The sequence below is a fragment of the Chiloscyllium plagiosum genome, unplaced genomic scaffold, assembly GCF_037043375.1.
Source record: "Chiloscyllium plagiosum isolate Xiang-an unplaced genomic scaffold, Cpla_swu_hap1 HiC_scaffold_15, whole genome shotgun sequence".
Lineage (NCBI taxonomy): Eukaryota > Metazoa > Chordata > Chondrichthyes > Orectolobiformes > Hemiscylliidae > Chiloscyllium > Chiloscyllium plagiosum.
Window position 1 is genome coordinate 75,826,212 of NW_028270153.1, and position 15,028 is coordinate 75,841,239.

The following is a 15,028-nucleotide window of genomic DNA, read 5'->3' on the forward strand; positions in this document are numbered from 1 at the left end:
CATCCGAGGAGCTTCAGCAAAATCGACGTTTCGGGCAAATGCCCTTCATCAGGAATAAAGCCTTAAAGATACTATCAACCTGGGCGGCAACTTTCAGGGATCTTTGTACATGGACACCGAGATCTCGCTGCTCATCTACACTATCAAGAATCTTTCCATTTACCCAGTATTCTGCCTTCCTGTTTTTCTTCCCAAAGTGAATCACTTCACATTTCTGCATTGAACTCCATTTACCACCTCTCAGCCCAATTCTGCAGTTTATCCGAGTGCCTCTGCAACATTCTTCCGCACTGTCCATTACTCCACTGACTTTAGTGTCATCTGCAAACTTATTAACCTATCCACCTATGCCTGCCTCCAAAGCATTTATCATTGGATAAATCCCATCCGTCCCAATGGACTATCTTCCTTGGGAACTGGGCTGATCAATAATTTCTCAGCTATTACAAGGGGGCATAGCTTTAAATTAAGGGGGGGTAGGTATAGGACTGATGTTTGGGGTAGGTTCTTTACTCAGCGAGTCGTGAGTTCATGGAATGCCCTGCCAGTAGCAGTGGTGGACTCTCCCTCATTATGGGCATTTAAGCGGGCATTGGATAGGCATATGGAGGATAGTGGGCTAGTGTAGGTTAGGTGGGCTTGGATCGGCGCTACATCGAGGGCCGAAGGGCCTGTACTGCGCTGTATTCTTCTATGTTCTATGTTCTCCCTTGACTAACAGCACATTCCTGAACACAATGGGCAATTTAGCATGGCCAGTTCACCTAACCTGCGCATCTTTGGATTGTGGGAGGAAACTGGAGCACCCGGAGGAAGCCCAGCAGACATGGGTCCCTGGTGCTGTGAGGCAGCAGTGCTAACCACGGAGCCACTGTACCACCCCAAATGGGGAAGCACATATCCTCCTCCCAATGGCCACCTTTGTGTGTGTCTGCATCAAGCTGTGTGCAGACCTTTGGTTCACAAACACTAAATGTCACAAGGTACTGAAGTTCCTTTCACCCTGGTGCAGAGCTGGTACTGTGGTTATCGCTGCTGTCTGACAACACCAGGGACCTGTGTTTGATTCCAGCCTTGGTTGACTGGCTGTGTAGAGTTTGCAGATTTCCCCTATGTCTGTGTGGGTTCTACACAGTAAAAAGATGTGCAGGCTAGGTGGATTGGCTATCCAGGGATGCGAAGGCTATGTGGATTAGCCATGGTTAACAGCTGGGATACGGAGATAATGTGGGGTACTGGGTTTGGATGGGATGCCCTTTGAGGGGTCAGTGCAGAATTAACTGGCTGAGAGGCCTCTATCCGCACTGTAAAGAATTTATGTTGTGAAGGATAAGTCTGATCTTGTTTCTGCAGAACACTCCAAGTAGTTGGACAATTTGTATCAGCTGTTTCTCCAGCGAAGGCTTTTAAGAAAAACAGTCTTGAACACAAGTCCATCAGGCAGGGGTCAGCATGTAACATCTTGAGAGGGTTGATCCTGTGGATAGTTTTCTGAGCAGACAGTTAGAAATCATAGCAGTTCAGGCAGCATCCAAGGAGCTTTGAAATCGACGTTTCGGGCAAAAGCCCTTCAGCAGGAAGGGCTTTTGCCCGAAACGTCGATTTCAAAGCTCCTTGGATGCTGCCTGAACTGTTGTGCTCTTCCAGCACCACTAATCCAGAATCTGGTTTCCAGCATCTGCAGTCATTGTTTTTACCTAGTTAAAAAAACATTTAGCAGAACACCTATGCACTGCCTGGCAAACCATAGATTTGCTTTGTGGTCTATCTGAAACTTGTTGGTTTTCCAGTGACAAGGAGCTGACCTTGACCGAGTGTTGCAGACTGGTGCTTTCCAAAGTTCAAAACAACATCAAGACGGACAAACTGAAGCTTGGGACAAGGGCAGCTACTGACAAGATGTAGTGGGGAAAAACCGCCGTCTAAGGGCTTTATGAGGGTCTGTTCAGTTAGCAGACTCTTGTTGCATTGAAATGAACATAAATTGTTTCCTGTATGAGTCGGAAATACCTTTGTTTTTGCAACAGCACGGATGCTTTGAGGAATGCATCATTTGTTTTTCTCTGCAAAGAACGTGCAGAACAAATTTAGAACCTCTGTATGTACTTAGAAATGATTTTATGAACAAAGTGGATTTTTGAGATAAATGAATTCCATTATCAGTTTAATATCTGATAGGTCCCTTATCTGGGGACCATCTATTAAATTGATTTGTGGAGCAGGGAGATGGAATAGGGGCTTGCTCCGTCCACTCCACGCATCGACCTGGTATTGCAGTACCTCCGGGAACGGTGCACCCCTCATCTATAAATCTCAGAACATGTATATGGCTCAGGTTTTTGGTGCTTTGCCTGCGCGTGTGAACCACACTTTCTTTTTAAAGTTTGTAAGCTGCTTCATTTCTCTTTGCGTCGGTCTGCAACTCAAACCCCAAATTTTGCACAAAACATACCTACCACGTGCGCACACAAAACCACAAATTGCTGGAGAAACTCAGCAGATCTGGCAGCATCTGCACAAACAAAGCAGTGTTTCAAACCCAGTGACCGTTATTCAGAATCCAGCTTGGTGCTGGTGCAAGTCTATCCGTCTCCCCACCCCCTCCCCCAAGGACATTATGCTAACAACTTGTTAATATTTTGAAACAAAGCCAAGTCGGGGGGAGGTTTATTCAGTTGTTGGGCGTGGTGCTCTATTGGATGTTTCTATTGTCAGCCTTTGTGTCAAGGTTAGAGTGGCGCTGGAAAAGAACAGTAGGTCAGGCAGCCTCCGAGGAGCAGGAAAACTAACGTTTCGGGCATAAACCCTAAAGTGACCTCCAATGATGAAGATTTTACACCCTGGGGTGCTGTGCTTTTCCAGCATCACACTCTCGACTGTGACCTCCGACCTGCTGTTTCAGAGTAAATGCTCTGAGGGATCGGGTCAGACTATGGGGCGCCGGATCTCAGTGTCATCCTGGCAGCTGTTAAGTGTTGGTGTCTGCTGGGCTTCCCCGGGCACAGCTCACTCTGGCTAAATCTCGGGACTCTGTGGATGGATCCACTCGGTGGAGCATCAGCCTCCGAATGGTCCTGTCTCCTGGGCCGACACTCCTGGAATCACGGGTTCTTCTGTTCAGGTAAAAACCTCCTGTTGTGTTTGCAGAAAGATCTTAAACAGGTACTGTCGAAATTCAGAAAGGGATGCAATAATAATCTTACAATAATTCATTAATTATTTACAGCATATTAATATTCCTTCCTTTCTAACTTGTCCAGGATCCTGGAGTTTTAAACACAAATAAACTGTTGCACTGCGTTAACAACGGGTCTGAGACTTTATTATCAACCACGACCCTGAGAGGCTGGATTCACCCAGGTAAGAACGCAGGTTCCCAGCCCTCGGGGACATCAGTGAATCAAACGGGACTTCAGGGTGGGATTTGAAGGTATTAACCCAAGAGCACCTAGTCTGTTTAACACTTCTGTTTGTTTCCTTTTCCTGATCCAGTTTAAAATCATGTGACCACTGTTTGATTCCGTAAGTTTGGAGATTTCTGATGTTCAAATTGTCAGTCATTATGAAATCCATAAAAGTATAAAAGCAAATTACTGCGGATGCTGGAATCTGGAATTATGAAATCCATGTTCACTCATCAACTACACTAACCTGATGTACTCTCCCTCCTTATCATTGAAAATTTAAACAAAATCAATTTGTTTTTCATCATGAGATGAAGGCACAAGCCAGCATTTATTTCCCATTCCTAATTGCCCAGAGGCAGTTAAAAACCAAGCAGCTTGTTGTGGGTCTGGAGTCACATGTAGACCAGGCCAGGTCAGGATGGCAGTTGCCTCCCCTGAAGGACATTAGTGAATAAAATATGTTTTTTTCAACAATGGATTCATGATCATTGACAGACTCTTACTTGTAGATTTTTTCTTAATTCTGCATTTTGGGAAAACAAATCTTAGCAGGACTTATACACTTAATGGTAAGGTCCTAGGGAGTGTTGCTCAACAAAGAGACCTTGGCGTGCAGGTTCATAGCTCCTTGAAAGTGGAGTCACAGGTAGATAGGATAGTAAAGAAGGCGTTTGGTATGCTTTCCTTTATTAGTCAGAGTACTGAGTAAAGGAGTTGGGAGGTCATGTTGCAGCTGTACAGGATATTGGTTAGGCCACTGTTGGAATATTGCGTGCAATTCTGGTCTCCTTCCTATCGGAAAGATGTTGTGAAACTTGAAAGGGTTCAGAAAAGATTTACAAGGATGTTGCCAGGGTTGGAGGATCTGAGCTACAGGGAGAGGCTGAACAGGCTGGGGCTGTATTCCCTGGAGCGTCGGAGGCTGAGGGGCATGGATAGGATAAATAGGCAAAGTCTTTTCCCTGGGGTCGGGGAGTCCAGAACTAGAGGGCATGGGTTTAGGGTGAGAGTGGAAAGATATAAAAGAGACCTAAGAGGCAACGTTTTCACGCAGAGGGTGGTACATGTACGGAATGAGCTGCCAGAGGATGTGGTGAAAGCTGGTACAATTGCGACATTTAAGAGGCATTTGGATGGGTATATGAATAGGAAGGGTTTGGAGGGACATGGGCTGGGTGCTGGCAGGTGGGACTAGATTGGGTTGGGATATTTGGTCGGCGTGGACGGGTTGGACCGAAGGGTCTGTTTCCATGCTGTACATCTCTATGACTCTATTTTCATTGGATTCAAATTCCACCATCTGCCATGGTCGGATTAAAGTCAGGTCCCTGGGATATTACCTGGGTATCTGGATTAACAGTCTAGCAATAGTTAAAAATCACACAACACCAGGTTATAGTCCAACAGGTTTAATTGGAAGCACATTAGCTTTTGGAGCGTTGCTCCTTCATCCGGTGGTTCATGTACTCCCCAGCCCAACACTGGCATCTCCAAATCAGTCTAGTAATAATATCACTAGGGCATCACCTCCCCAATATCGAGTACTAATTGCCATAAGACATTCATGCTGGTTTTTCTGAATTATGTCACATTCAGACAGAATAATGAATGACTACGTTTGACAGTGTGTTGGCTGGTGGAAGCACTTTGTGTCATTTGGCTGCAGGCTGTAGGTCACTCTCTCCAGGACCAGGTCAGGGTCAAGATTCTGGGGGTAGCTATAAATGAGGATTTAATGGGCCGATTTATATGTGGGTATGCCAGATGTGCAATTAATTAGATGAATACTCATCAGTAAACAATGTGAGTTATTGCTGTGATTTGTTATGATTCAATGCTTATTTTTTCAGAGCACAGAACTTCTCTGTTAGTACCTAGAAATTCTCAAAGCTCTGGCAGACAGGAGACAGTTCAGTGACAGCTGGAAAACAGTGTATGGTCTTCACTAGGATTTGGAAAACACCAACGTGGTCCGTGCTCAGCTCCACTGTGGAGTCACAGTGCCTGTGTCAAGGCAGGAGTGTGTTCATGGGGACTGGGGTCTCAGAATGGACGGACAATGCGACACTTCTGTAAGACTGCCCTCGATCTTCAGCCACTCGCCAAAATTGCACCAAACTCAACAATGTTGGTCTGACATAATCTGGTGAGTACAGAATTACTGAAAAATAGACACATTTCACTTTAGTATTTGTAAAAGTAACAGTGTTGACATTTGCATGCGTCAGTCTAACAGTGTCAAATCTAAACTTGTCAGAGAGTCACAATGTTCTCCTGCACAGAGAAGAGGTCTCTTTGGCGATAGTGACTACAGTTCAGTTACGTTCACAATAGGGCATGATAGGTATATACTGCAGGGAAGGTGGTATAATTGGAGGAAAGGCAATTATGATGTGATTCAGCAAGATTTAGGATGCATCGGATGGGGAAGGAAACTGCAGGGGCTGGACACACTTGAAATGTGGAGCTTATTCAAGGAACAGCTACTGTGGGTCCTTGATAAGTATATACCTATCAGGCAGGGAGGTAGTTGTCGAGAGAGAGAACCATGGTTTACTAAAGAAGTTGTAGCTCTTGTCAAGAGGAAGAAGAAGGCTTATGTGATGATGAGGTGTGAAGGCTCAGTTTCGGGGATTGGGAGTCATAAGTTAGACAGAAAAGATCAAAGGATAGGGTTAGAGGAGCCAGGAGGGGTCATGAGAAGCTGTTCGCGGATCAGATCAAAGAAAATCCTATGGCTTTCCATAGGTATATCAGGAAGAAAAGAATGACTGGACTAAGATTAGGGCCCATCAAAGATAGTAGTGGGAAGTTGTGTGTGGAATCTGAGGACACAGGGAAGCGCTTTTTGTCAGTATTCACAATGGAAAAGGGCAACAGTTTGGATCAGAAATTGGCGAACTGAAAGAAATCAGAGGGTGGTGGCTGATGTGAAATGTTCGTCCTGGAGGTCAATTACCAGTGGTGTGCCACAAGGATCTGTTTTGGGGCCACTGCTGTTCGTCATTTTTATAAATGATCCGGATGTGGGTGGAGAACGATGGGTTAGTAAATTTGTGGATGACACAAAGGTAGGCAGAATTGTGGATAGTGCCGAAGGATGTTGTGGGTTACAGAGGGACATCGATAAGCTGCAGAGCTGGGCTGAGAGGTGGCAAATGGAGTTTAATGTGGAAGGTTCACTTCAGAAGAAGCAACAGGAATGAAGAGTACTGGGCTATTGGTAAAAATGTTGAAAGTGTCGATGAACAGAGAGAACTCAGTGTCCAGGTGTGTAAATCCCTTAAAGTTGTGACCCAGTTTGATAGGGTTGTTAAGAAGGCATATGGTGTGTTGGCGTTTATTGGTAGGGGGATTGCGTTTTGGAGCCACGAGGTCATGCATCAGCTGTACAAGACACTGATAAGGGTTTGGACGAGGTTTCAGAGAAGATTTACTAGGATGTTGCCTCATATGGAAGGAAGGTCTTACAAGGAAAGGTTGAGGGAACTGAGGCTGTTTTTGTTAGAGAGAAGAAAGTTGAGAGGTGACTTAATTGAGACATAGAAGATAATCAGCGGGTTAGATAGGGTGGACAGTGAGAGCCTTTTTCCTCAGATGGTGAATGCTAACACGAGGGGACATAGCTTTAAATTGAGGGGTGATAAGAATAATAGGGTAGTTTAGGGTGTAGATTTGCTCACTAAGCTGTAGGTTTGATATCCAGGCGTTTCATTACCTGGCTAGGTAACATCATCAGTGGCGACCTCCAAGTGAAGCGAAGCTGTTGTCTCCTGCTTTCTATTTGTATCTTTCTCCTGGATGGGGTTCCTGGGGTTTGTGGTGATGTCATTTCCTGTTTGTTTTCTGAGGGGTTGATAGATGGCATCTAGATCTATGTGTTTGTTTATGGCGTTGTGGTTGGAGTGCCAGGCCTCGAGGAATTCTCTGGCATGTCTTTGCTTCGCCTGTCCCAGGATAGATGTGTTGTCCCAGTCGAAATGGTGGTTTTTTTCATCCTCGTAGGGCTACGAGGGAGAGAGGGTCGTGTCTTTTTGTGGCTAGCTGGTGTTCGTGTATCCTGGTGGCTAACTTTCTTCCTGTTTGTCCTACGTAGTGTTTGTGGCAGTCCTTGCATGGAATTTTGTAGAGTAGGGTAGTTATGGTAGGGGATTTTAACTTTCCAAACATCGACTGGGACTGCGATAGTGTTAAAGGTTTAGATGGAGAGGAATTTCTCAAATGTGTACGAGACAATTTTCTGATTCAGTATGTGGATGTACTTACTAGGGAAGGTGACAACCTCTTGGGAAATAAGCAGGGCAGGTGACTGGGGAGCACTTTGGGGCCAGTGACCATAATTCTATTCGTTTTAAAATAGTGATGGAAAGGATAGACCAGATCTAAAAGTTGAAGTTCTAAATTGGAGAAAGGCCAATTTTCATGGTATTAGACAACAACTTTCAAAAGCTGATTGGAGGCAGATGTTCACAGGTAAAGGGACGGCTGGAAAATGGGAAGCCTTCAGAAATGAGATAACAAGAATCCAGAGAAAGGATATTCCTCTCAAGGTGAAAGGGAAGGCTGGTAACTATAGGGAATGCTGGATGACTAAAGAAATTGAGGGTTTGGTTAAGAAAAAGAAGGAAGCATATGTCAGGATAGGTCGAGTGAATCCTTAAAAGAGTATAAAGGAAGTAGGAGTATACTTAAGAGGGAAATCAGGAGGGCAAAAAGGGGACATGAGATAGCTTTGGCAAATAGAATTAAGGAGAATCCAAAGAGTTTTTACAAATATATTAAGGACAAAAGGGTAACTAGGGAGATCAGCAATGCGGCCTTTGTGTGGAGCCACAGAAAATGGGGGAGATACTAAATGGATATTTTGCATCAGTATTTACTGTGGAAAAGGATATGGAAGATATAGACTGTAGGGAAATAGATGGTGACATCTTGCAAAACGTCCAGATTACAAAGGAGGAAGTGCTGGATGTCTTGAAACGGTTGAAAGTGGATAAACCCCCAGGACCTGATCAGGTGTACCCAAGAACTCTGTGGGAAGCTAGAGAAGTGATTGCTGGGCCTCTTGCTGAGATATTTGTATCAGCGATAGTCACAGGTGAGATGCTGGAAGACTGGAGGTTGGCAAACATGGTGCCACTGTTTAAGAAGGGCAGTGAAGACAAGCCAGGGAACTATAGACCAGTGAGCCTGACCTCGGTGGTGGGCAAGTTGTTGTTGGGAATCCTGAGGGACAGGATGTACATGTATTGAGGGCAGAGCAGTAGATGTGATCTATATGGACTCCAGTAAGGCGTTCGACAAGGTTCCCAACGGGAGAATGATTAACAAGGTTAGATCTCATGGAATACAGGGAGAACTAGCCATTTGGATACAGAACTGGCTCAAAGGTAGAAGTCAGAGGATGGTGGTGGAGGGTTGTTTTTCAGACTGGAGGCCTGTGAGCAGTGGAGTGCCACAAGGATCGGTGCTGGGCCCTCTACTTTTTGTCATTTACATAAATGATTTGGATGCAAGCATAAGAGGTACAGTTAGTAAGTTTGCAGATGACACCAAAATTGGAGGTGTAGTGGACAGCGAAGAGGGTTATCTTAGATTACAACAGGATCTGGACCAGATGGGCCAATGGGCTGAGAAGTGGCAGATGAAGTTTAATTCAGATAAATGTGAGGTGCTGCATTTTGGGAAAGCGAATGCTAGCAGGACTTATACACTTAATGGTAAGGTCCTAGGGTGTGTTGCTGAACAAAGAGACCTTAGAGTGCAGATTCATATCTCCTTGAAAGTGGAGTCGCAGGTAGATAGGATAGTGAAGAAGGCGTTTGGTATGCTTTCCTTTATTGGTCAGAGTACTGAGTATAGGAGTTGGGAGCTCATGTTGTGGCTGTACAGGACATTGGTCAGGCCACTGTTGGAATATTGCGTGCAATTCTGGTCTCCTTCCTATCGGAAAGATGTTGTAAAACTTGAAAGGGTTCAGAAAAGATTTACAAGAATGTTGCCAGGGTTGGAGGATTTGAGCTGCAGGGAAAGGCTGAACAGGCTGGGGCTGTTTTCTCTGGAGGCTGAGGAGTGACCTTATAGAGGTATACAAAATTATGAGGGGCATGGATAGGATAAATAGACAAAGTACTTTCCCTGGGGTCGGGGAGTCCAGAACAAGAGGGCATAGATTTAGGGTGAGAGGGAAAAGATATAAAAGAGACCTAAGGGGCAACTTTTTCACGCAGAGGGTGGTGCGTGTATAGAATGAGCTGCCAGAGGATGTGATGGAGGCTGGTACAATTGCAACATTTAAGAGGCATTTGGATGTGTATATGAATAGGAAGGATTTGGAGAGATATGGGCCAGGTGCTGGCAGGTGGGACTAGATTGGGTTGTGATATCTGGTTGCATGGACGGGTTGGACCGAATGGTCTGTTTCCATGCTGTACATCTCTATGATTCTTTGACTCTAGTAATTTCTTTACTCAGAGAGTAGTAAGGGTGTGGACCGGCCTGCCTGCAACAGTAGTAGACTCAGTGACGTTAAGGGCATTTAGATGAGCATTGCACATATATATGGATAGTAATGGAACGGTATAGGTAAGGTGGGCATCAGATTAATTTCACAGGCCGGTGCAACATTGAGGACTGAAGGGCCTGTACTGTGCTGCAAAGTTCTGAGTTCTATGTTCTATGTATGTCTCTTCAGCCCATTGAGTCTGTGCTCTTGAAAAGAAAACACCTAACTATTCTAATCTCATTTTCCAGCACTTGGCCCATTGCCTCATTTGGCTTGGCAATGCAAGTGTACATCTCGATAATTCTGAAAAATTATACGGGTTTCTGTCTGTACCATCCTGCTAGGTAGTGAGTCCCTGATTCCTACTGCAATCTGAGTGAAAAATATTCCTCACATCCCCACTAAACATACTGCCCCTTACCTAAGGCCACTTTTGGAATATTGTGCACAATTCAGGTCTCCCTCCTATCGGAAAGATGTTATGAAATTTGAAAGGGTTCAGAAAAGATTTACAAGGATATTGCCGGAGTTGGAGGATTTGAGCTATAGGGAGAGGCTGAATAGGCTGGGGCTGTTTTCTCTGGAGCGTCGGAGGCTGAAGGGTGACCTTATAGAGGTTTATAAAATCATGAGGGGCATGGATAGGGTAAATAGATAAAAGTATTTTCCCTGGGGATGGGGGAGTCCAGAACTAGAGGGCATAGGTTTAGGGTGAGAGGTGAAAGATATAAAAGGGACCTAAGGAGCAACGTTTTCATGCAGAGGGTGGTGCATGTGTGGAATGAGCTGCCAGAGTAAGTACTGGAGGCTGGTACAATTACAGCATGTAAAAGGCATCTGGATGGGTATATGAATAGGAAGGGTTCAGAGGAATATGGGCCCAGTTCTGTCAAATGGGACTTGATTAATTTAGGATATCTGGTCAGCGTGGGCGAGTTGGACCGAAAGGTTACTGCTTTTAGTCATTTTTATAAATAACCTGGATGAGTGAGTAGAAGGATGGGTTAGTAAATTTGTGGATGACACTAAACCCTGTGGAGTTGTGGACAGTGTGGAAGGATGTTGCAGGCTATAGAACGACATAGCTAAGCTGCAGAGCTGGGCGGAGAGGTGACAAATGGAGTTTAATGCGGAAATGTGTGAAGTGATTCACTTTGGAAGGAGTAACGAATGCAGAGCACTGGGCTAATGGTAAGATTCCTGGATTTGTAGAGAGATCTTGGTGTCCATGTGCATAGATCCCTGAAAGTTGCCATCCAGGTTCTTAGGATTGTTAAGGTGTACAGTGTGTTAGCTTTTATTGGTAGAGGGATTGAGTTTTGGAGCTGTGAGGTCATGCTGCAGCTGTACAAAACTCTAGTGTAGCTGCACTTGAAGTATTGCACTCAGCTCTGGTTGCCGCATTATAGGAAGGATGTGGAAGCTTTGGAAAGAGGAGATTTCCCAGGATTTTGCCTAGGATGAAGGGAAGGTCTCATGAGGAAAGGTGAGGGGCTTGAGGTTGTATTTGTTTGAGAGAAGAAGATAAAAGATGACTTAATAGAGATATACAAGATGATCAGAGGATTAGACAGGGTGGACAGTGAGAGCCTTTTTCCTTTGATGGTGATGGCTAGCACAAGGCGACATAGCTTTAAATTGAGGGGTGATAGATATAGGGCAGATGTCAGAGGTAGTTTCTTTACTCAGAGAGTAGTAGAGGCATGGGACACACTGCCTGCAGCAGTAGTAGACTCGCCAACTTTAAGGGCATTTAAATGGTCATTGGATAAATATATGAATGATGATGAAATAGTGGAGGTGAGATGGGCTTCAGGTCGGTACCTCAGGTTGGCACAACATCGTGGGCCAAATAGCCTGTACTGCCCCGTATTGTTCTGTGTTCTATGTTTTATGTTGTTTCCATGCTGTACATCTCTGTGACTCTAAGGTCGATGCCCCCTGGTTATTGATCCTTTCATCTCCTCTGTATATGCCTCTCTTAAGTTTATGTACCTCAATGTCTCCTCTCAGTCCCCTCTCCAAGGAAAATGAGCTCAACCCATCCAATCACTGTTCATCGCTTGTATTGGAACATAGGAAAAGGAGTCAGCCACTCAGCTCCTTGAACCTATTATTGCATTCAAAGAGGTGCCTTTGGTCTGATCTCTTAATAACTTTGCTTAACAATAAAACATCTCAGATTTAAGATTAACAACTGATCCAGCATCCACTGCTGTTTGTGGAAGAGAGTTCCCAAGCCCTGCCACCCTTGCACATAGAAGCGCTTCTGAACATCTCTCCTAAACGGTGTGGCCCTGATTCTTAGACTACGCCCCCGGCTCTGGAATCAGGGGTGATGTAGGCTTTGTGACATTGTTGCTAGGTAATTAAACCAGAAGGGCAGGCAATGTTCCCACCCAGACAGATGGTGAAATGTGACTTCAGTCAAAATCTGCAATCAAGAGTCTAATGGTGCATGTGAAACCTTTGTTAATTGTCAGGAAAAGTCCACCTGGTTCAGTAACTTCCTTTAGGAAAGGAAATTGACATCTTTACATGGTTTAGCCTACATGTGCCCTGGTTCCCTCCCACAGATATGTAGGTTAGGTGAATTGGCCATGCTAAATTGCCCATATTGCCCAGGGATGTGTGGGTTGGTCATGGGAAATGCATGGTGATCGGGTGTGGGTGTGGGTGGGATGCTCTTTGGAGGGGCAGTGTGACCTCGATGGGCTGAATGGCCTGCTTCCACATTGCAGGTTTTGTATTCTATTCTATGAGACTCCATACCTACAGCATTATGGTTGACCCTAACTGCCCTCTTGGCAATTGTAGATGGACATGAAATGCTGACTGGGCCAGTAACAACAATGTCCCATGAACAAATTAAAAAATCTCCAGCAAATGGAAATAGTTTATTCTTATCTACACTGTCTTTCTCTGTTAATACCTGAAACACTTCCAACTGATCAGTTCTAACCTCATAAATTTAGAGAATACAGACCTAATTTAGATAATCTCACCTCATAATTTGTCACCTGAAACTATGGTATCATTCTTTAAACCTACATTGTGTTCCCTCCTAGGCCTTCCTATCCTTACTAAGGATCTAAATAATTCTTAAACTTTTGCTCACAATCCTCCAAGTCGGGTCTAACCAGGGTTTTGTACAGTTGCAGCATAACTTTTGCATTGCTCTACTCTGGTCTTCTAGATATAAAGGCCAGCAATCTGCTAACTTTCTTGATTATTCTTTGCTAAAACTGTTCAGGCTACAGTTGTAAACTTTTCAATGCCGTAGTGTCATACAGCACGGAAACAGACCCTTTGGTGCAACTCATCTATGCTGACCAGATATCCCAGCATGGTTAGCACTGCTGCCACACAGCGCCAGAGACCCGGGTTCAATTCCCAACTCAGGCGACTGACTGTGTGGAGTTTGCACGTTCTCCCCGTGTCTGCGTGGGTTTCCTCCGGGTGCTCCGGTTTCCTCCCACAGTCACAAAGATGTGTGGGTTAGGTGAATTGGCCATGCTAAAATTGCCCGTAGTGTTACGTTAAAAGGGGTAAATGTATGGGCGCTTCGGCGGGTCGGTGTGGACTTGTTGGGCCGAAGGGCCTGTTTCCACACTATAAGTAATCTAATCTAGTTTCATTTATCAGCACTTGGCCCATAACTTTCCAAACCCTTCCTATTCCTATACCCATCCAGATGCCTTTTAATTGTTCCAATTGTACTAGCCTCCACCACTTCTTCTGGCAGCTCAATCCATACACATACCCTCCTCTGCATGATAAAGTTGGCCCTTTGGTCTCTTTTATATCTTTCCCCTCTCACCTTAAAAGTATGCCCTCCAGTTTTGGACTCCCCCACCTCAGGGAAAGGACCTTGTCTATTTACGCTATCCATGCCCCTCAAGATTTTATAGACCTCTATAAGGTCACCCCTCAATCTTCGACGCTTCAGGGAAAACAGCCCCAGCCTATTCAACCTCTCCCTCTAGCTTAAATCCTCTAACCCTGGCAACATCTTTGTAAATATTTTCTGATCCCTTTCAAGTTTCACAACATCCTTCTGACAGGAAGGAGCCCAAAATGGCACGCAATATTCCTAAAGTGGCCTAACTCACGACCTTTACAACCGCAACATGCCCTCCCAACTCCTATACTCCAAGCTCTGACGATTAATGGAATGCATACCAAACACCTTCTTCACTATCCTATCTACCAGCAACTCTACTTTCAAGGAGCTATGAACCTGCACTTCAAGGTCTCTTTGTTCAACAACACTCCTGAGGACCTTATCATTAAGTGTATACATCCTGCTAAGATTTGCTTTCCCAAAATGCAGCACCTTACATTTATCTAAATTAAACTCAATCTGCCACTTCTCAGCCCATTGGCCCATCTGATCGAGATCCCATTGTAATCTGAGGTGTTGCTGTCCACCACAATTCCAATTTTGATGTCATCTGCAAACTTACTAACTATACCTCTTATGATCACATCCAAATCATTTATGTAAATGATGAAAAGTAGTGGACCCAGCACCCATCCTTGTGGCACTCCACTAGTCACTAAACAAGGAGGTTAAGGATAATATAAACACAACAGCTAAAGCAGACCATATTGCAAATGTGAGTGGCATACCTGAAGATTGGGAAACTTTCAAAGATCACAAAAGAGTTACTTAAAAAGATGTAAAAAGAGCAAAAATAAATTACAAAATAAAACAAAGCAAGTATAAAAGCAGGTAGTGAAAGCTTCTATAAGTGTATAAAAAAATGAAGAGAATTGTTTGTTAGAATTAGCTTTATTCTCACGTGTACTCAAGTGAGTGCGGTGACAAGTTTACAAGTCACCACTTACAGTGCCATCTTCAGTACAAAGGAACCTATCTACAGATTTATAAACACATATTTTTTAGGCAAACCAAAGTTAGAAAAATGAAGAAATATAAGTTCAGAATAACAGTCCTTCCAACACAGTCCATGCCAGCACCTAGTCTCCAGACCGTGTCGGCCTTCAACTCAAGGCCAGAAGAGCAGCCTGAGGTCATGCTGACCGCCACGCCGGGCCGAGAGACCGCCACGCCAGGCCGAGAGACCGCCACGCCGGGCCAAGAGACCGCCAC

The 15,028-nt window shown here is 44.6% G+C and overlaps 1 pseudogene; it reads left to right on the forward strand.

Moving 5' to 3' along the window:
- The first annotated feature begins 2,129 nt into the window (after positions 1-2,129).
- LOC148147696 (U2 spliceosomal RNA) lies at positions 2,130-2,302 on the forward strand (annotated as a pseudogene).
- Positions 2,303-15,028: the final 12,726 nt, after the last annotated feature.